At 37.0% G+C, this 21056-nt stretch overlaps 1 protein-coding gene across 1 annotated transcript in view; it reads left to right on the top strand.

The window, feature by feature from the left end:
• LOC128871765 (uncharacterized) overlaps nucleotides 1–21056 on the top strand; it is a 180831-nt gene that overhangs the window by 95227 nt on the left and 64548 nt on the right. Inside the window, 1 exon segment of the mRNA XM_054113817.1 lies at nucleotides 3255–3374. The gene's annotated coding sequence lies outside the window, so the exon portion shown is untranslated.

The raw sequence follows: 21056 nt of genomic DNA on the forward strand, positions 1-21056 counted from the left end.
TTGGGTAATATGATAGTGTTTTTCAGACAGAAGTCTTTGCGATCCGGCAGACATGCGAAATGCTTAGGGAACGTGAGAACGAGGGAGATATTAACATTTTTTCAGACAGTCAAGCCGCGATCAAGGCTCTGACGACGCCATGATGCAGAACGAAACTAGTAAACTCCTGTAAGGAGGAGATCAAATCTCTTGGGTGTGCAGGTAACATTTCTCTGATCTGGGTTCCAGGACATAGGAACATAGAGGGAAATGAAATTGCTGATGAGCTTGCCAGGAAGGGGACTGAATTGGTCATCAGCATTCCCCTGACAGTTATTAAAGGGGAACTGCACAAATTATTTCTCAGGAGAGCGCAGAAAAGATGGAGCTCCATTTCTTCATGAGCTATTTCGAAAACCCTTTGGCCCAAGAACAAAATATGGAGAACTCAGAAAGTCCTTTGGACTCCTCGCCATTCAATTTCCAAACTCGTGGCTATGTTTACCGGCTACTGGACGATCGGCCCACACGCGGAGAAGTTAGGGTTACCATTTAACCCCCATTGCAGAAGCTTGCTAGACGATTAAGGTCACTGGATGCTCCTTTCTTCGACAGGTTGGAGCAGTGCGCCAACCTAAATCCCATCAATATTCTCTATTATATCAACAGCTCTAGCTGGCGATATATATCTTCCTGCTACTTGGGAAATGCCGGACTGGCACCTACCTACCTTGGGTAATGTGAATTAGCTATAAAAAATGGACTTACTCTTAGTGATCTTTATGTTTTACAAAGAAATAATTTTCTTACTAATTTCCGCTAAAACAATTCAAAATAAATGTTAATACCGATTTTTTGTATGTATGTACATACACACGTACATGTACTTATATAGGTACATTCTGTCAAAAGAAATATCGGGAATTGTTCATTTAAAAAGCGCGCGTTACACATACAAGATGAAGTCCAAAATAAACAAGACTGAGCTAAAATAGAAACGAAAACTTCGAGTTTATTTATTCAAAATAGTCCCCTCTGACATCGATGCACTGTTTTGCGCGATCTAAAGGATTCTGGAGAGGGTGTTTCAGGTCATTGACCGGAACACCCTTCAGGATGTCGAGACAAGCCGTTTTGTTTTCTACGTACGCAAAACGTCTTTCTTTACTGGCCAATTTTCCGAGTAGGTAAAAGTCACCGGGAACCATATCAGGGGAATACGGTGAGTGACTGAGGAGCAAAATGCAATTTCTAGTCAAAAAATCAGTCACAAGAGTGGATCGATGGTGCATTATCATGCAATAAGCGCCAGCTTCCTCCTTCGCGGTATTCAGGGCGAATTCGACGAATGCGATGCAACAAACGCTTCAAAACGCCAAGATAGAAAATTGCATTGACGGTTTAGCCCATTGGCACGAACTCCTTATGGACAATTCCCTTGGAATCGTAAAATCAAATCATCAAAGCATCGACTTGATTTTTCACTTCTCCAAACGCGTTGTTTTGGGTGGTGGCTCGTCTGAGCCTTTCATTCGGCACTTTGGCGCTTAATTCAGGCTCTCAAATACCACGTTTCATCCCCAGTTACAATGTTGTAAAGGAAGTTCTCGTTTTTTCTCGCCTATTTAATGAGGTCTTTCGAATGTTGAATTCTGAGCAATTTTTGATCCTCAGCTAACTTATGCGAAATGAAACGTGCACAAACCTTTCGTAAGCCCAAATGATCACTTAAAATGCGATAAATCGATGTTTTGGAGATATTGAACTCCGATTCTGTGAGTTTCAATAATGATTTCGGTTCGTTTCTGGTAAATTACCGAAGAATTTCGATAAAGTTTTCGGTAATTACTAATTTTGGGCGGCGCATATGTTCATTATCATGTAGGTATATCCCCACAACCATCTCTGAAACGTTTAAACCACTCATGAACTCTGGCATGAGATAGACTATCATCGCCATAAACTTTTTTCATCAATTCAAATGTTTCGGTAAACGTTTTACTGATTTTAAAACAAAATTTAATATTAGCTCTTTCTTTGAAACTCTTTTTTATACCGATCACACAAACATATTGACACTTTAGACGCAATAACTTCGCTTCTACTGAACCGAATTTTCTCCAAGCTTTCACTGGAAGTCTACTAAGGATGCAGCTTCCAACGCACTAACTCATTAAAAAGTTGACACCATCAAAAATAGTCTTATTTATTTTGGACTTCACATTCTATGTCAAAATTTTTTTTTTTTGCTGGAATGTCGGTACAATTGTCCTTTATAGTGTCACAGAGTTTGACCGTGATCTGTCAATTAGCTTGTTTTTGACATTTAATTATATCAGTCAACGGCAGGTGTGCTCTGCGATTTTCACTATGGATAAAAATATCGAACAAAGAATTTGTCTTAAATTTTGTGTTTTGAACGGGATTTCGTGTCCCGAATCGTTGCAAATGTTACAGAAAGAATATGGCGAGTGTGTTTTATCAGAGGGCCGAAAAGTCGTGTAAGATTTGCCGCGATCTGGTCGCCCAACAACGTCTTAAACGTCGACAAAGTCAAGGAAATGGTGTTGGAAAACCATCATTTAAGTTTGAGGAAGGTATTTCACGACCTAAGAGTGTTTTACGAATCAATTCGCAACATTTTATATCATCAATTGGGCATCATCATATCAAAGTTATGTGACGTTTGAGAGGGTATGTGCGTAAGAAACGACCCAATTTGTAGAAAAAAAACTCATGGACCTTGCACTATGATAACGCACCGTATCACAAGGCTCATATTGTGAACACTTTTTGACCAAGACGCATTTATAAGGTGCTTTGATGACTGGACTAATCGTTGGCATAAGTTTATGTTTCGAATGGAGCCTATTTCGAAGGCAACAAAACATATTTTGATGATTAAATAATTATTTTGCGTTTTATTGAACAATTACCGGTACTTTTTTGACAGAAGGTACATAGCAGATCTTTCCAGCTTAAGTTTATTTTTTGCAATGTTCTCTTTCTAAACAGTTATTGTTTGATGGTACCCTTTGACATATGTCAATAAATGGGTGCTGAATTCTCAATCAAAATATATTTACATACAATTTTACTTTAAACAAGAAGCTAGAACATGAAAGATCCTGCCACTCCCATTTCTAAATTGGTTTAGTTAAAAGATTTTATTTTATTATTAATATTTTCTCTAATATATTTTAATATTTTATGTAAATACGAGTTTATTACATAATAAAGAAGTATGTCTCCTTTCTATGTGCGTTTAATTGCAGGTGGTTGTTGTAGGCGTTGAGCGGCCGAAAAAATTGCTGCATGGGATCCGGTTCGCCTATTGTTTACACAGCAGCATCAACACTAGTGGACCGACAATTGAATATGCGGGCAAAAATAAGGTAAAAAAGAGATACTTTATATTCAAGAGTATCCATGTCAAGAGTGTGCGGGCCTTGAAGTGTTAAAAACGTCTCAATTGAAAAACCTTTTACTGCAACCAAAATCAAAAAGTTTGAATTGTCTTTAAACATATAACTTGACCACTGTCAAGTCGAGCTAAAACTTAACCACTTGCCCACTGCACATTTCTATATAAAAGAATTATAAAATAAGTCAAAGCGCAAGCTGAGCAAAGGGATATCAAGATTCTTGTTGCTAGGTTAGGTAAGGTCAAATACAATGTGTTTTTCAAGTTTGCTAGAAATTGATAAAGGAATTTAGTCGATGTTCGGGTCTTTTCGTGCGTTGAGACAGTTTATGGGTCTCTTAAAAAAATAGTTCACATTTTTTCTTTTTTTTTAATGAAACATATATTTAAATAAAGCAGGCATCATTTTTTGAACATTTATGAAGGGAAATTAAAACAGGAGATTAAATAATATCGATCTGTGAACATTTTATACCAAATTTATGGAAAAGGGCATTTCCCTATGAAAATTCTATGATCATTCTCAACGCTTTTGTGGCTAGGGATGTTTCGATGCTACTGATATAATCTTAAAGTCGATGCTTATGTTTCGTTACTGGATATATTAGTATTTGAAACCTATGCGACAATATTACTGCTACCTATAAGCGTATTTCCCTTCGATCCTGCTTAAAATTCTTCATCGTTATCTGGCTTTCCCATACCGATACCGATGTAAAGATAAGACCCGTCTGCTAGAAAAAGAATGGAAGATCCTGAATATGGCTGGAAATAAGGCTGTATATCTAGCGGTCTCGGTAGTCTAGCGTATGTGCACTAGTCTACCATCCCAGCGGTTGTGGGTTCGAATCCCACGTAAAGCACGGTTCTCGCACTAATCCAAACTTACCTACTTTCCTGGTTTCTAAAACAAATAATTTTCATTTCCCAGCCCCAAAAACCTTATCCTTCCAACTAAGAAAAAAACCACAGTTACCACATTGCATCAGTGGCGCCAGCAAGAGGAAGCGGGCAATCGCGGTAATAGCAGACACACCAATATTTAGCGCAGTCCTCAACCATCTGCGTGATCCTTCTGACAGAAAAATGTGAAGCACAGATGGCGCTCTAAACAGTTAGAAGGCGTTGTTCCTAAGCAACGACAGGTGGGCATTCCCACTATTTAGGACTGGTAAAGGCAGGCTAATCACCTACCCTGCCAGAAAGCAAAATAGATTAACTAAACCAACGCCAGACTAAGTCTTGTCGAGGCCCTATGCTCCCGAGTGGAGTGAACAAGGAAAAAAAAATCTAGATAGATGTATAGATCTGCAACTATTTTTTTAAGTACAGTCTGTCTAATAAAAGCGTGACCGACATAACTTAGAATCCAACCGAATTTGATTCTAGAAAACTGCATTGTAGAGGCTTTTAATATTTATTATACGCAATATATTCAACATCTCCGAGTCATACTTGCTGTTAATTTCTACACAAATTGCCTTGATAACTGTTTATCCCTCCATATTAGTTTTCGTTTGGGTTCTGCATAACTATTGCCCAAACATTTTCCTTAAAGTCGGCATCAGGCGACTGTGGAGGCAAATCCACAATTTCAATCCTATTTTGCTATTTCCATTTTACACAGCGTCGATACTTAGAATCGCTTTTAAAAATAGTGTCTTAAGAAGTGCGCACTTCTTTTCGTTAGCCGCACGGTTCCCAGGATTTTGGAATACATTGCTGACGACGTCAGTATGACACACAGTTAAAATCTTTTTCCTAAGCTCGATTTCATAGCCAATAAGTAAAGCTGTCATGTAACGTTTTTAGAAATCAGAAGCTGAAAGCTCTATTGGGATCATTAAGTTTTACAATACAATATCAAAATTCATATACCTCACAGAAATAAGTATATGTGCAAAGTTTTTTATACCGATATCTTTCTTGATAGTAACGGTACATTTTTGTTTGGTTTACCAAAGTCTGTATTTGCAATCCAACTTAACTATTCGCTTGCAAAATTCTTCTTTAGTCATTATTCTTAGTACCGTTATTAGAAATTTGTGTTGCGAGGTTTGGTTTTCATATGAAATAATTATATGTGCAATACGAGATCAGTATTGATTTGGCAAGCATATAGAACAAGTTATCAAAAAATTGTGTGTTATTTGCATTGATATCAAAAGAAAAATGTAATAAAATAGATTACTTCTTTTAAACAAAGAATAATTCAATTATTGATGGGTTAATCTGTAGAATGCCACGACGAAGACATTAATCCGACGAAGAGCGTAGTCTGATTAAAGGACTGCTAGAGTAAATCGGCATAGGAATACCATTAGCAACTTTCTTAAAAATCCAAAAACATATGGTCAACTCAAACGAGGCGGCAGGCCAACTAACATCGACAGCAGATGCAAACGAGAAATTCGTCGTCTGGCTGCTCAAAAAGAAATGTCTTGCAAGGAAATTAAACACCTTTTAAGTCGTAAGGTCACCGATAGACGAATACATCAAATTTTGGTCGGAGACTGAACACTTAAATATTGTTTGCGACTATTAGCACGCCACATTAAGGCTCGTTTAGCATTTGCCGAAAAATATAAATTTTGTACTAACGAATTCCGAAACGTTGTAATTTCGGACGAAAAAAAGTTCAACTTAGATGGTCCAGATGGTTGCCAGAAATATTGGCGGGACCTTAGTCAACCACGGCAAACGCGTCATATTCGGAACCACGGTGGCGGGTCTTTGATGATTTGGGCCGCTTTCGGTCATGGTGGAAAGTCTCCAATTTGTTTTATTCCGACAAGAACCAACACAGAGTTCTATGTTGAAATATTAGAGGATGTTCTCATTGAGTTTGCGAGAAGCATATACGGAGACGACTGGGTGTTCCACGTACTTCGACGTGTATGCGAACGTGAACGGTCGTGTTTTTTGATTGCTCCGCTATCGAAGTTTTAAATATGATCCTAAACCATCATAAATACGAAATTGTGTAATTTTATTTGCGAGACAGTGACTCTATTTTAATAAAATTATTCTTCTTGGCTATTGCATAATATACTGATCTAAAAATGCCGTGTCTATGTGCCAACAAAGTTGAGCGTACACAAGACAAAGTGCAGTGCGACAAGTGCAATGACCTGTTTCATTTAAATTGTGTAAACCTACAACCTGTTGACCTTGAATTCTTGCTTAAATCGGGTAAGCAATTCATATGTGATAAGTGTGCCGCTGCTCGACGACAATCCCTTCGAGCACCATCAACTCCCATTAACCTGGATGACGAAATTGCCACTGCTGATAATGTACCTGTGAATCCAGCTAATCTAAGTACACAATTATCACCACATCAACAACTGCCGAAATCAACATCAGCTGATGACGTAAACAATTTAGATATCAGTCTGAATACAATTATCAGAGAAATTGCTGCACTGAGATCGGAAAATGCTCGTGCGATGGCTGCAATTAGCTCTCTCAAAGTGGATAAGCAGTTGCTGATTTCGCAAATAAGTGATTTGTGTGCAGAAGTGAAGGAGTTACGAAAACATCAAACGGTTGATGTCTCCTCTGCTCTGGTACAGCTAACCGCTGAGGTGAAAGACCTTAATGCTTGTGTTCTTGCATGTGAGTGTCATGCAAGGAACACAAAAAATGCGAAAAGCAAATCGAAGAGACAGGAATCACTATCAGTGACTGCTGCTACGTCGCCTGTAAACGTGCCTATTGTTGCTGCTCCGCATGGTGAGACTAATTCGTTTTCCTCTGCTTCGCACTCTCATGCTGCTGCTGGTGATGCGCCGCTCTCTTATAGCGCTGCTGTTACTAATACAGCTAAAGTGAAGCTGACGCCAATTGCTGCTGCTGCTGCTACTACGTCCGTTCTCCCATCAACATCAACTTGCAGAAAAGCGTCGGCATTGCCGACTTCTCTTGCACCTACATCAAATCGTACACGTGAATGGAAAACCGTAACTAGAGCTAATAGGAATAAGCTTAAGCAACCTTTAGTTATTGGTTCAAACCAAAATAGTGAATTAAGTGTAGTTCCTAACATGAAGTGGCTGCACATATCGTCCTTCTCAAACACTGTGACAGCTGCCGATATTGTTGATTATGTTGCGAAACATGCAGAAATTGACCGCAAATTTCTTTCCTGCTATATGCTTATCAAAAAGGATACCCTCGTAAAGGATTTCAAGAAAATCAACTTTAAGCTAGGCGTATCTGAATTTTCCTATGATAAGCTTTTAAATGCGGATATATGGCCTACGAACGTAAAAATTCGGCCATTCACTTTTTTCAAAAAGACGTCACTCCACCTCTAATTCCGTAACTTCTGCAGCTAACTCCATCGCTAGTAATAAGTTATTAAAATTGTATTTTCAAAATATATCTGGACTTCGGACTAAATGCTCCACGGTATATATGAAAAGTTCTTTCTTAGATTTTGATATTTTTGTATTCGTTGAATCTTGGCTGAATGAAAATTTCTTCGACTGTGAAATTTTTGACCTCAATTTGTACGATGTTTTCCGTAAAGACCGTGACCCTGTCAAATCTGGATGTTCCAGAGGAGGTGGTGTTCTCATTGCTGTTCGGAGAAAATTTCGGGCATCATTGGTTACACTTACCAATTCTGACACACTCATCGATCAGCTTTGTGTACGTGTTTATGGCTCATCTGGAACAGTTTATGTGTGTGCATCCTACATTCCGCCGAATAGTCCGGATCATTTATACTTTGCACATTCTGACAATGTTGTGTCATTAGCATCAAGCATAGCTGGTGACAGTCATCTTTGTGTCCTCGGTGATTTTAATTTATGTCGCCTGAATTGGTCCCCACTTAGAAACTCGGCTGCTTTTATGGCTTCTAATGTAAATTCTTCAGCCGAAATTCATGTCATTGATAGCTTTTTAAGCATTGATTTATCACAAATCAATGGTTTTTATAATAGCCTTAATAGAATCCTAGATCTAGTGTTCATTTCAAATAACATCAACTACACATTGTCTGAAGGCATTGCTCCCATATCTTTAACTGATAAACATCATGTTCCTCTTTCTCTTGAGTTGGAATTTTATGAGTTTTCTGAGGTATCCGATGAGCCTAACATCAAATTTAACTACAACTTATGCGACTTCTCAATTTTTAACGAAATTTTATTAAGTATTGACTGGGGTAATGCCTTCCACGACAATGATGTTACCTCTTGTTTTCATTTTTTTAAGACTAAGGTTTCTGAGCTCTGTTTGAAGCACATTCCTATTTATCATAAGAAAGTATATAAGTCACCTTGGCATACCAAACGGCTTAGGCACCTAAAGAATCTAAAAAACAAATTCTCTAAACTGTATAAAAGGTCTGGAGACCCAATGCACTTCTCAAAATTTCAATGCCATTTAAAAGAGTTTAACTGTTTGAACAAGTTCTTATATAGAAATTACATCTTGAATTTCGAAAACAATATTATTTCGGATTCGAAGGCCTTTTGGCAATTCATCAAATCAAAAAAGTCTTGCTCAATGGTGCCAAACAATGTTTTTTATAATGGTAAATATGCAAATTCTGCCATAGAATCTGCCAATTTATTTGCTGACTTTTTTTGCTCTAATTTTGAACCCGACCTAGACTCCGATTCTAGTTTGCCCTCTAATAGTTTTTCACCTCTAAATTTTGGGACTTTGTACCTATCTGTTACTGATGTCGTCAAGGGTATTATGAAGCTTAAGTCTACAACGAAAACTGACTCGGATGGCCTTTCGGGCATTTTGCTGAAGAATTGCTTGTGTCTTGCTGAGCCTCTCACAATTATATTCAATAAATCGTTGTCCTCTGGTATCTTTGTTGACGACTGGAAATTTACTTCCGTTACGCCTATATTTAAGAGTGGAAATAAAAACGATGTTACCAATTATAGACCGATTTCGAAGCTTTCGTCTGTCTCAAAACTTTTTGAGATAACAGTGAATGATAAGTTATATTTTGCTGTCAAAGGCCTAATATCTACCAACCAACATGGTTTCGTTGCAAGTCGCTCCACTGTCACTAACTTGTCTATTTTCAATGATTACTGCATTTCAGCCTTCCAGAACAGATCTCAAGTTGATGCAATTTATACAGACTTCTCTAAAGCGTTTGACAAAGTATCGCACCGAATACTCTTGTCGAAGCTTGCATCATTGGGTATACACTCCACTTTTTTGTCTTGGATCAAATCATATTTGTCCAACAGACACTGCGTTGTAGCCGTCGATAATACGACATCCCGTGCATTTATTGCATCCTCCGGTGTCCCACAGGGAAGTATTCTAGGACCCCTCCTCTTTATACTCTTTATTAACGATATTGGTTCTTGCTTTTCATTTGCAGAACACTTGTTGTATGCTGATGATCTTAAAATATTTGCGGTGATTAACAGTGTTAGGGACTCTGAAAAGTTGCAAACCGACTTGCACAATGTCCGGAACTGGTGCTATTTAAACCATCTGTCACTAAATATTAGCAAATGCTTTCACGTAAAATATGCTAAACAAACAATACTTTGCATACTTCATATAGTATTGCTGGCTTACCTTTGCAATCCGTTGAGGAAATTAAAGACTTAGGCGTTATTTTCGACTCTAAGCTGAATTTCACCAGCCATGTTAACCACGTCATAAGACGATCATATGCGATGCTAGCATTCGTTCGCCGAAATTGTTCTGCATTTACCAACCCACACACTCTCAAAACATTGTATTGTGCTTTTGTTAGATCAAGATTAGAGTATGCCGCTATTATTTGGAGACCGTACCAAATAGGTCTGTCTAATCGGATTGAGAGAGTGCAGAAAGTCTTTCTTCGTTTTGCGCTCCGATCTTTAAACTTTTCTGAACCTGTACCATCGTACCGCTCTCGATGTTTACTAATTGACTTAAAACCACTTGATAGCAGACGGTCTATTCTATCGTGCTCATTTATTATTCGTATTATTTCTGGATCTATTGATTGTCCTTCCCTCTTAAGTAAAATTCAATTTAATATACCCAATATGAGGCTCCGACAGTACGAAACCTTTAAAATTGGCTTCTCGAGAACCAACTATGGGATGAATGCTCCGATTCCTAGGGCATGTTCAGATTTAAATATGTTTTTCAATTCTTCTGGTGCTGATTTTACATGGCCGTATGGCATCTTAGTCAATCATCTTAAATCGTTCTTTTCTTAGTAACTAATAAACTATTGTACATTAGCTTAATATAGTCTGTAAGAATGTATCCATTCAAAGACAATAAATAAAATAAATAAAAAAAAAGACCACGCCCCAATTCATACGGCTCGTTTAACTAAGGCCTTCCTATCGTCAAGAAAAGTTTCAGTTCTGGATTGGCCAGCACTAAATCCCGATTTAAACCCAATTGAGGACCTCTGGGGAATATTGTCGGCCCGTATTTATAAAAATGGTCTGCAGTTTAAGACAATCAAAGACCTTAAAGGTACTTTAGTGGAAGAGTGGGATAAGATAGGTGATTCCACTCTTCAAAACTTGGCAGACTTTATGCCTAAACGTATGAATGATGTCCTTTCTCAAAATGGAAAACATATTCATTACTCGTATTAGAAAATCGAAAGTTACAGAAACGTTTTAAAAAAGTGTAAAGAAAGGCCGATGCACATACTTATTTCATATGAAGTTATTTTAATATCTTTTTTAATTTAATAAGTTTAGTCAAGCTGAACTTTTGTTGCATAATTTTTTGTTCCAATTTTTCCTAAATATATATTAAAATTATTGGTTGAACTTTTCTCCTGCTTCTTTATAGTTTTTCATGTGAAAATACCCTTGCACATACCTATACTTATTTCTTTGAGGTATTTGTCTTACACTTGGTTTTTTCGGCGTTCGTCAACGGCTAAATAGAAAAGAACTAAATTTGCTGCTACTGGACAGAGACTGATTGGCAAATGAGAGAAAAATAGAGTGATGGGAAAATGCGAAATGAGTTGCTAAAGTAACCTTTCTTACCTTTTTTATTATTTCCATTGCGGTTTTGGTTTAATTTATTTTCATTATAAAAATGTTTTGTTTTTTTAATAATTGAATATGATTTTATTTATTTTTATTTCTAAACATGTACATATGTTCCTGGGCATGCACATATGTCTATTTTTAAGATTTTCTCGCTTTATAATATACAAAAAAGTATTGTAAGATAGTCTCTAAATATCTACACATTTATATTTAGGAGAGAATATAATACAAAACTTTGAGTGCTAGAATAAAGTGGTTAGTTAAAGTTAATTGGAAAAAATACCCTTAATATTACTTATACAATGATAATTTGAAGGGTCTGAAAATACAATTGCAAATATTTTTCTTCAAATATTGATGTAAAAAGAATTAAAATAACTAATGGCCATCAGTTACCATTAAAAACTCTGAAAGAATCTGCCTGCTTATCGAATGAGCCTTAAAGTTTGGGTTTCCAAAAACAAACAAAAAAATCAATAAATGAATTTTTGCTCTGAAATAGCAAAGAAATTCTAGCCCATTCATAATAATAGCAATAATTTAGTATCTGTAGTTTGCCCAATGGCCTACACTTTGGCCTGAAAGATCTGTTGAGCCGAACTACAAGTTTTAAGAGTAGTTAATGCTAGTCCTATTGGCTGGCACTACTTTCGTTGAATAAACTACATCAGGTTCTATTTAACCTAGATATTCCCTGCCTCAGGGTGCGAATACCTTGAAAGCCAAATTCTTTCAGTAAGTTTGCCGCTTTGCGAACTGATATCAAAATATGTGCAACAGGGGCATTCTTGATTTCATTCGGAACCATTTGAACTCAATGAAAGATGTGCACTCTTGTTTTTAGCAAGGCAATACAGTTGCATAAGATATGTTCTGTGGTTTCACCATCCTCCCGACAGAGTATACACTCTGTCTCTTATTCCCAATGTAAATTTTTGAGAAATGTTAATTTAAGTTATAGTAAATTGTCAAAAAACTTACTATTTTCTTGATGTCTACTTTATGCATTTTATGCAATTCCCTGTTGTGGGTGAAAGGTCTTATAAGCCTTTTGGCTTGGCGGAGTTCTTATGTGATGCTGGTGCTTTTCATGTATGAAATCACTCGAATTTCAGCCCGAAAGACTCTAGACCATTTGCCCATTGGTTCGGAGATTTCCGCGTTTGGACCATAGATCTCCGCACTGACTCCGGTATCTTTTGTCGAACCGTCTGTGAACTAGTCGAGACGTATCACATATTTATGGAAAGCGGTATTCCCGGCTTTAGTATTTATTAAATTTAAAAAAATCGGTCAACTCTATGGGCTTCGCGTCAACTCAGCGATCGCTAGGAAAGTACACGAACTTGTAAGGTCGTTAAATCTTTCTGGCGACGAGTGAATCGGAGACTCTCGAGGGATCTGCTGAAGTAAATAAAATCTCATTATTTACATTTTTGTATGTAAGCCGTATGTGCCTCGATTCCATTAGGCTGTTACCAATAACCCTTAAATGACCCAGTTCACAACAGCATTGAACACAATTGCGCTCGTATATAAAAATTAATATAATAAGAATATTAAAAGTTTTTCAAAACTTAAATTCCTCATAAAAAGTTTTTGTTGGTCGAATATTAATGCATCATTTTTTTCTTTAACTTCATTATTATTTATTTGTTTTGTCTTGGTGCCCAAATAAATTAGTTATGCGAATACCACGCGCACCAAATGGTTTTCCGAAAATCATGCACGCTTGATTTCATGAATTAAAGTGGAAATATTTGAGCCATAACAATTCTGAAGCAATACCATTTTTTTACAGTTATTAACTCTGTGATATACAACTAAGCTGCGCGTTTAATAGACTCGAACGAAGTTGTCGCATAGTTGTTAAAATTTATGAATTTTCATGGCTTAAGAGAAAAGCCAAATAAAAATATACGCATACGTACAAACATGCACGTGTACATACATATCTACATAAAATGCACTTTATTAACCCCGAATAGTATAATGCAAGCGGCAGCATTGGAAACAATCCCATACTTAAGTAGGTATGTATTGCTGATAAATACATTAAACCATATATAACAATGGATTTGAATTGATATTTCACATATTTTTAGCTATTGCACAAATATATGTCAGTATAATTTTTTTATTTATTTTCGGTAGCTTTGAACTCAAATATAATATTTTGCTTATTTTATTTTATGTTACAAAAGTTTACTAAACAATTTAGCTTACATATAAATTTAATAAAGGACTTCACTTCTCCGTGGCTTATTATGTCCAAAGTACCATTTGTCTATATAAGAAATTCTTTATAAGGGAACGAAGTTCTTTGCGACCCGAATATTATAACTGTCAACAGTAACGTTAGAGTCGAGACGCAAGTGCGTTGACTATTTCTTTGGTGACAGGAGATATACTACTGTGGGCAAAAACTAAGGTGAATTTGGGTGTAAAATGAAAAATCTTTATTTATTCTTGTAAATCAATTTCATCCCTTCAAAATAATCCCCTCTCGATGAAATACACTTATGCCAACGATTTTCCAATCCCCGAAACATGCCAAATAGTCCATTTCCGGTATAGCCATCAGCACCTTCTTCGATTCAGCTTTTATCTCCTCAATCGACTCGAAACGCGATGTGCGTGGAATTTTTGGCAAAATGGTCACGAAGAACGAGTGCAGTGTGAGACGGTGCATTATTGTGATGCAAAAACCAAGAGTTGTTGGCCCATAATTCTGGTCTTTTTAGACGAATTGCTGCACGTGAACGAAGCATAACGCTCAAATAATATTCCTTATTAACAGTTTGGCCAGGTGGAAGGAATTCATAGTGCACCACACCCCGAAAATCGAAAAAAACTGTCACCATGACCTTTATTTTTGAACGACTTTGACGTGCTCCTTTCCGGACTGGCCTCGCCTTTAGCACGATATTCGCTTGATTGGTCGGTTGTTTCAGGGTCGTAAGCATAATTCCAAGTCTCATCTCCCGCATTTAAGCGCGTCCTGATAGTCTGAAAGCATTGCTTCACACACATCAACGCGACGACTTTTTCCCAAGAAATTGAGAGTTTTCGGTACCAAACGAGATTTGACTTTTCGTAGGCCCAAATGGTCTATCAAAATGGTTTTCACCGATCCTTCTGATATTCCGATCATATCAGTAAGGTCTTTAACAGTCAACCGACGATTTTTGAGCACTAACTCCTTCACTTTATTGACGTGTTGGTCATCTGTTGACGTCGATGGTCGTCCGGAGCGCTCCAAGTCATCAACACGTTCTCGACCCTCTTTGAAGTCTTTGTACCACTTATAAACATGGTCGAATCACCAAATGCCTTCTGCAACATGTTAAACGTTTCCGCAGCCGAAATTTCATTCCAATCAATCAAATCAGGCATTGTAAATATCGAAAAATGCACTCTTGGTCGTTTGGTAAACACAAGCGTAAATATTGTACATATATTACTGATAATGACATTCACATGAAAGTTGGCCCAGATGTTATTAACAGTGCTGCCAACTCATGAAAAAAATAACTAGAGCGAAATTTTAATCCCGCGAAGTTTGACAAAGAAATTCACCTTACTTTTTGCCCACAGTATATAATAAATACTTTAAACATCTTTTTTATTAATTTTAAAAATAAAAAAAAAATAATAAATAATTGGCGCGTACACTTCTGTTAGGTGTTTGGCCGAGCTCCTCCTCCTATTTGTGGTGTGCGTCTTGATGTTGTTCCACAAATGGAGGGACCTACAGTTTCAAGCCGACTCCGAACGGCAGATATTTTTATGAGGAGCTTTTTCATGGCAGAAATACACTCGGAGGTTTGCCATTGCCTGCCGAGGGGCGACCGCTATTAGAAAAATGTTTTTATTAATTTTGCTTTCACCGAGATTCGAACCAACGACCTATCTGTGAATTCCGAATGGTAATCACGCACCAACCGATTCGGCTACGGCGGCCGAACCACCTTTAAAAAAAAAGCAACTTGTGGACTAACCTGATACAAGCGCAGAGAAGCGAAATACTCCTCCATATTGAAGTCATCACTACTAAATTTTTGTTGGCAGAAATCGAGGATACGAACACTTAACGGCACTTAAGTCTAGCAGAATTGCCTGGTTGACCTTGGAAAATAAGATAGCCTACCAAGAGAAAAAACGTGTTTTAGAATTAATGAGAATCTTTGCTCTATCTGTGAAAACTTTAATATACCAAAAGATATTGAATTTTCTTCACTTTATTACATTTTTTTAAATATACTTGTGTTTGGTTCACCCTGTATTACATAATGTATAGACCGTTTCATTGGTTATTGAAGACTCACCGTCTAACTTGCAATGGTTTACTAATACTTACAAGGCGCAAACGACTAACATATGTACACACAAACAGATGTCTGCTTAGCAAGTGGCGTATGTGAGCTGTCTACACCGTTATCTAGTTGGGGAAACAAGAAAAACGTGCACAGAATTACGACATCACACATGCATATGCACCGACGTAAGTTATACGTGTATATTTTTAACCTTGAAAGCACTTACGTAGCAATACAGGCACGTTTCTCCATAACCTGGTTAATTTTAAGGCATGGCACACCACTTGTCTTTCTTATGTATATTTGTACATATGTACACTATGCATACTTTCTCATTTCAAGCATCTAAAAATCAATTCTTTTTTATTTTTGTGGTAATAAAACTCATCTCATCTCGTTGCTCCACAATCCCGCATTCCCTCTAACCAAAATAAAATTTATTCACAGGTAACTAAGTTTACCTGTGTGGATATTTCTGCAGTAAAAATTCCAGCTACTCAGCAAATATTATATGTCATACCACTTCATGATGAAAGAACTCATAGTATGATAGTTCGAGAGTAACTAGAATTGTATTATACCAGATACGAAATGACCATTTGAATGTGTATGCAAAACAAATCTGTGTACCTTTGATAAAAAACTTAAGCCAATTAACAGAATGCAACTTAATTTAACTCAACTTAACTTTACTTAATTTGGACTCTACTTGGCAACGATTACTCCACAATTTCTTAAGTTGAGTTATATTAAGTTAAGTTCCCAACGATTACTTCGTTCAAGGGCTCTCATCATGCCCGTCTTAACGTATGGCGCAGAAGCTTTGACGATGGCAATATCCGATGAGGCGTTCCTTGCAGTGTTCGAGAGAAAGATTCTGCGGAAAATTTTTGGGCAGCAATTTTGAACTAACTCAACACGTCTTTATTTTGTTTTCGCGCTCAATTTAGATAAAGCTGAAACCTTAAAAGCTAAAACCTACAGGTTCTTAAGTTAAGGTTAGTTTTAACTATTGTCGTAATTCATCTTAAGTTAAGGTTAGTTTTAACTATTGTCGTAATTCATCTAGACGTAACTTCAGTCACCTAAAAACTTACAGATGTTTGTTAAGCTGTTAAATAAGCTTAATATACAGCTTCATGTCAAATAAATAAGAGAACGCAAATTTTTCTGTTGTTTTTAATCTCAGTTTCATAGAGCTCGATAAATACTCCTAACAAAAAATAGTCCCTACCTCCTATAACTCGTTCCTAACTCTAAACCTACTCTTATGCTCTACTTCAGCTAAAGAACACTTTTAAAATATTATATACTCCTTTCTGGTAAATATATCGTTCGTAATTAGCTTCAGTCTAATAGCTTTACAACATGCTGTCTATGTAGTTCTTCAAGATACCACTTCAAATAAATGTATAATCATCATTAGCACTACAGTCTTGTGTAGACTATTGCTTTCACTTGCGGATTCGTGACAATGAATAATGGTATAAGAACCCTTAGAACCAGTCCCCTTTAGAAGAGCCATACCGCCCACTTCTTTTATTCCTTTTCTTTCCACTGGGATTCCGCACTTTGTGAGGTACTCAGTCTGTGGTTGGGGATAACAGTTTTATAGTTAGATTGACAGTAAGAGATGACATACATCACAACTCAAGATCGGTATTCGTTATTTCTTAATTGTCTACTGATTACTATTACAGGCTAAACATAAATTAATATTTTTTTTAAATCTAATAAAGCTACCTATTTTTCAGCTAAAGTTTAGATCTTTATCATAATTAACGCATATGCGAATGTTTCTTGTGACTGGCTGATTAAATTCATAATTCGTTGCGCGTAGCTTTTCAACGAACAAACGATTTCTTCTTAATGCGTAGGACTTGTAACTCAACTACATCTGAGATTTGTCAACAGTTAATGCTAGAATTTATAAGGTTATATATGTACAAATAAAATTTAAACATTCGTTCTTCCACCGACCAACAAAGTACACAAAGCAATTTTTATTCAAGTTGCACATTACTGTCCTCAATGAAACTACTGCCCTTGCCCTTTATGAGACCAATAAATAAATTTGTTCAAGGAATTAATATCACATACAAATTGGTGAAAGCCTATTGAATTATTTATGTGGTAGTTTGATTTTCTCTCCGCTCTCAATTTGTGTAATTTACGTTAATTAAGAATCCCAAGTCAACAGCTCTCTAAATTTCTTAATACTGGAGTACTATTTATACATACTTATACATTCTGATCTCTAACGTTTAAGCCAAGAGAGGTGAGCTAGTCTCTTCTCTTCAGGTTTCAAGTATGCTTAGTTGTTCAGTAGGCCGAGTCGATTTGTGGGGAGGCAAAAAAATCGCCCATTGCTCTGTAAAAACCATATTCTAGAGATCAAAATAAGAAACTTTGCCGAAGGAACCATACGTCTAAAACGAATTCTGATGGCCCCCAATTTGGGTCGAACTTTTTAGTTTCTTCTCTCATGTAAAGGCCAAATATGGTGATATGTATTTTGAAATGATTGTATGGGGAACCCCCCAGGGGAGTTCCAGGGGGTGTGCCACTGGCATGGGTGGATCGGCCGCCCAAAGTTAGCGCGGGTCGGTCATACATTTGGACTCGATTGGAGCACTGTAAATGGGTCAAAGTGGTATTTTTCGTTCGACCCAAATTGGGGGACATCAGAATTCGTTTCAGAGGTATGGTTCCTTCGGCAAAGTTTCTTATTTTGATCCCTAGAATACGATTTTCACAGAGCAATGAGCGATTTTTAAATCGGCCATCCCTATTCTTCAGAATTGTACATGCAACTGAAAAAAAAACTCAAGCAAGTAATGAAAATTCACTCTCACTTGCTTACCTGCTGGTAGTACTGGAATAACACAAATGAAGATAAACATAATTTTTGTTTCTGATGGATTAATATAATTAAAATAGCTGAAATCAGCAACTCCTTCACAATAGCGAGTAAATGTAGGGCCAAATACCCACCCCAGTAAAATATGATATTTCAGAACATAAAAACAACATCACAAGTAAGAAGGAGCATTTGCTGCAACCGAAGCGCGAACCATACCACCAGCTGCATTAACACAACCTCGCTTATAATCATCCGCTATGCAGGCAGCTTGGCAACGACTATCAGAATTCTGTGAACTTAGTTTGCATGCATGTGTAAATGCTTCCAAAAGTAACAGTACTCGTACAGTAAGTCAGCAGAACAATTGTGGGCAAAAATAGCTGCCCAGCAAATGTGGTGTTGCAAGTGTGAGATGTCGGCAAACTGAGTGCAGTGAAATGCTTGCGTAGTCTGGGCAACAGCCACAACTTTGCTAGAATATTTCAGTGAGGACAGAAATATGTTTCCATTAGGGTGCAGCACTCCCCTTACAAAAAAAATGTGTACAATTTTCCCATCCGTGCTATAAAACCTATTATATTTTAAGACTTCCGTCAAAATATCTCAGAAAAAGAGATTTAACTAAGCTCGACCGATTTCAAAGTATCGCAATATTTCAGAGTAGTTCATTATTTGGATTTCTGTGATAAATTATTTAAGCACTTTTATACACCTTTTACGCATCATTTAAAATGATTTTTTAAAACTAATTTCGTTTACCAAAATACTTGATTATTGAAGCCACTTTCTGATCGACCAAGCTCAGGTAAATCTTAAACGTTATTCAAAATATTTTGGCGAACCTTCCGGTGGAAAAGTAGCAAACTTTTTTTTGGTGGGGTACCCTAACATACACACATATAAACATCCAAATATGCGGGCACACAAGGATAGTAAGCTGAATCCAAATGGTTGTCTGATGATGCTTAGTAACTGCCACACGCTATTGATATTGTCATGAACGTTGCCACTTCTACGAAGCGATACTTGCTGCCACTTGCTCTATTTTATTTGTTTTTCGTATTGCTATTGAAGCTACTAAGTGATAGAGCATACTAGCAATTTATAATTTGCGCACAATCGCTTTCATACTGCTTAGCGGCTTAGCGGTGCTAACTTTGCTTGCATGTGCATTTATGTATGCAGTAGTCTGCTGAAAAGCGTTGCTTTTACAGCACTAGAAATATGGCATTACTATTCGGTGCTAACAAACGTAATCGAGTGTGCTTGTGCGTGGTATATCGGTTGTTGGCTCGCAGGTTGAGGGTTCGGTACAAATTCGTAGATTTTTTATATTTCCAGGGATTTCAAGTGACGTGTAGCTCGTAGGACGTATGCAGCAGTCATACACTTCGTTTTTTTCTGAATGGTAAATATTAATAACCATCCACAGGGTTATTAAAATATTTAAAACTTTATTAAATAGAGTGCAAAAAAGGATTTAATTCATGTCAGTGAAGATTTAGTAGATATAGATGGAAATAGCTCATTTTGAAAGTTGTCGTATCGGTGAACTAAAATTTGTTTTCCGATCACATTGCTCTTGGCTGTTAACCTCAAACTTAAGATATTCTTGTCTCAGGATATTAAGGATCTGCTTATCAGTAAACAAAAAAAATCAATCAAGAAGTAAAGCAGTTGTTTTAATTTTTAATGTACCTGCTCAATCCAAACAGGTTTGATGTTATAGAATTGGCATTAGATATCCCTTAAAATGAAAAAATATAAGCTTGTGTAAATTTCATTAATATAGAAATTTTTCCTACCACCTGTGCCAACTTAATTTTGATCACACATGTTTCGTTGAATCTTTCTGATAGTGACAGATGATCTATTTATACAGCTTGGCGAGTTTATGAGAGTAACTAAAGGCTTATTAGTGGATTTATTTATTAATTTATTATCTTTATTATCATGAGGATACAAATTAAATATTCAAACTTCTAAGCATTACAGATTCCCAAGTGTTTTTTCATTTGTATCGCTGATTCTACATGCCGAGTTCAGTTCAAAATGTTTTGATTCATGGCGCATTTCCTCAAAGGAGGAGTGCGTGGGGCAACATCTAGAGATAGGGCATGGCAAATATGTTTACGGATCGCTTGAAGCAGGATAAAAAGTTTGGTGAAGGAGTATTCTGCGAGGAGCTTTCCATCAAGCTCAAATTTCGGCTCCCGAAGCACTGTGCACAATGCCTGACTACTCTCCGAATACTTCGTAATTAAGCTCATTTGGGCTCCCGGTCGCGGTGGCATAGAGGGAAATTGCTGAGCGGATGAGCTGGCTAGACAGGGGTCCCTGGATACAGTTTGACTGCAAATGACAGTATTTGGGTTCCCTGTGGTCTACCCTACCTGCAAAGGTGATGCTAGGTTAATGTGCAAACGCGCAAAGTCTCGAGATCTTTCCGGGTACGGGTAGAT

This window comes from Anastrepha ludens, chromosome 2, assembly GCF_028408465.1.
Source record: "Anastrepha ludens isolate Willacy chromosome 2, idAnaLude1.1, whole genome shotgun sequence".
Taxonomy (NCBI): Eukaryota; Metazoa; Arthropoda; class Insecta; order Diptera; family Tephritidae; genus Anastrepha; species Anastrepha ludens.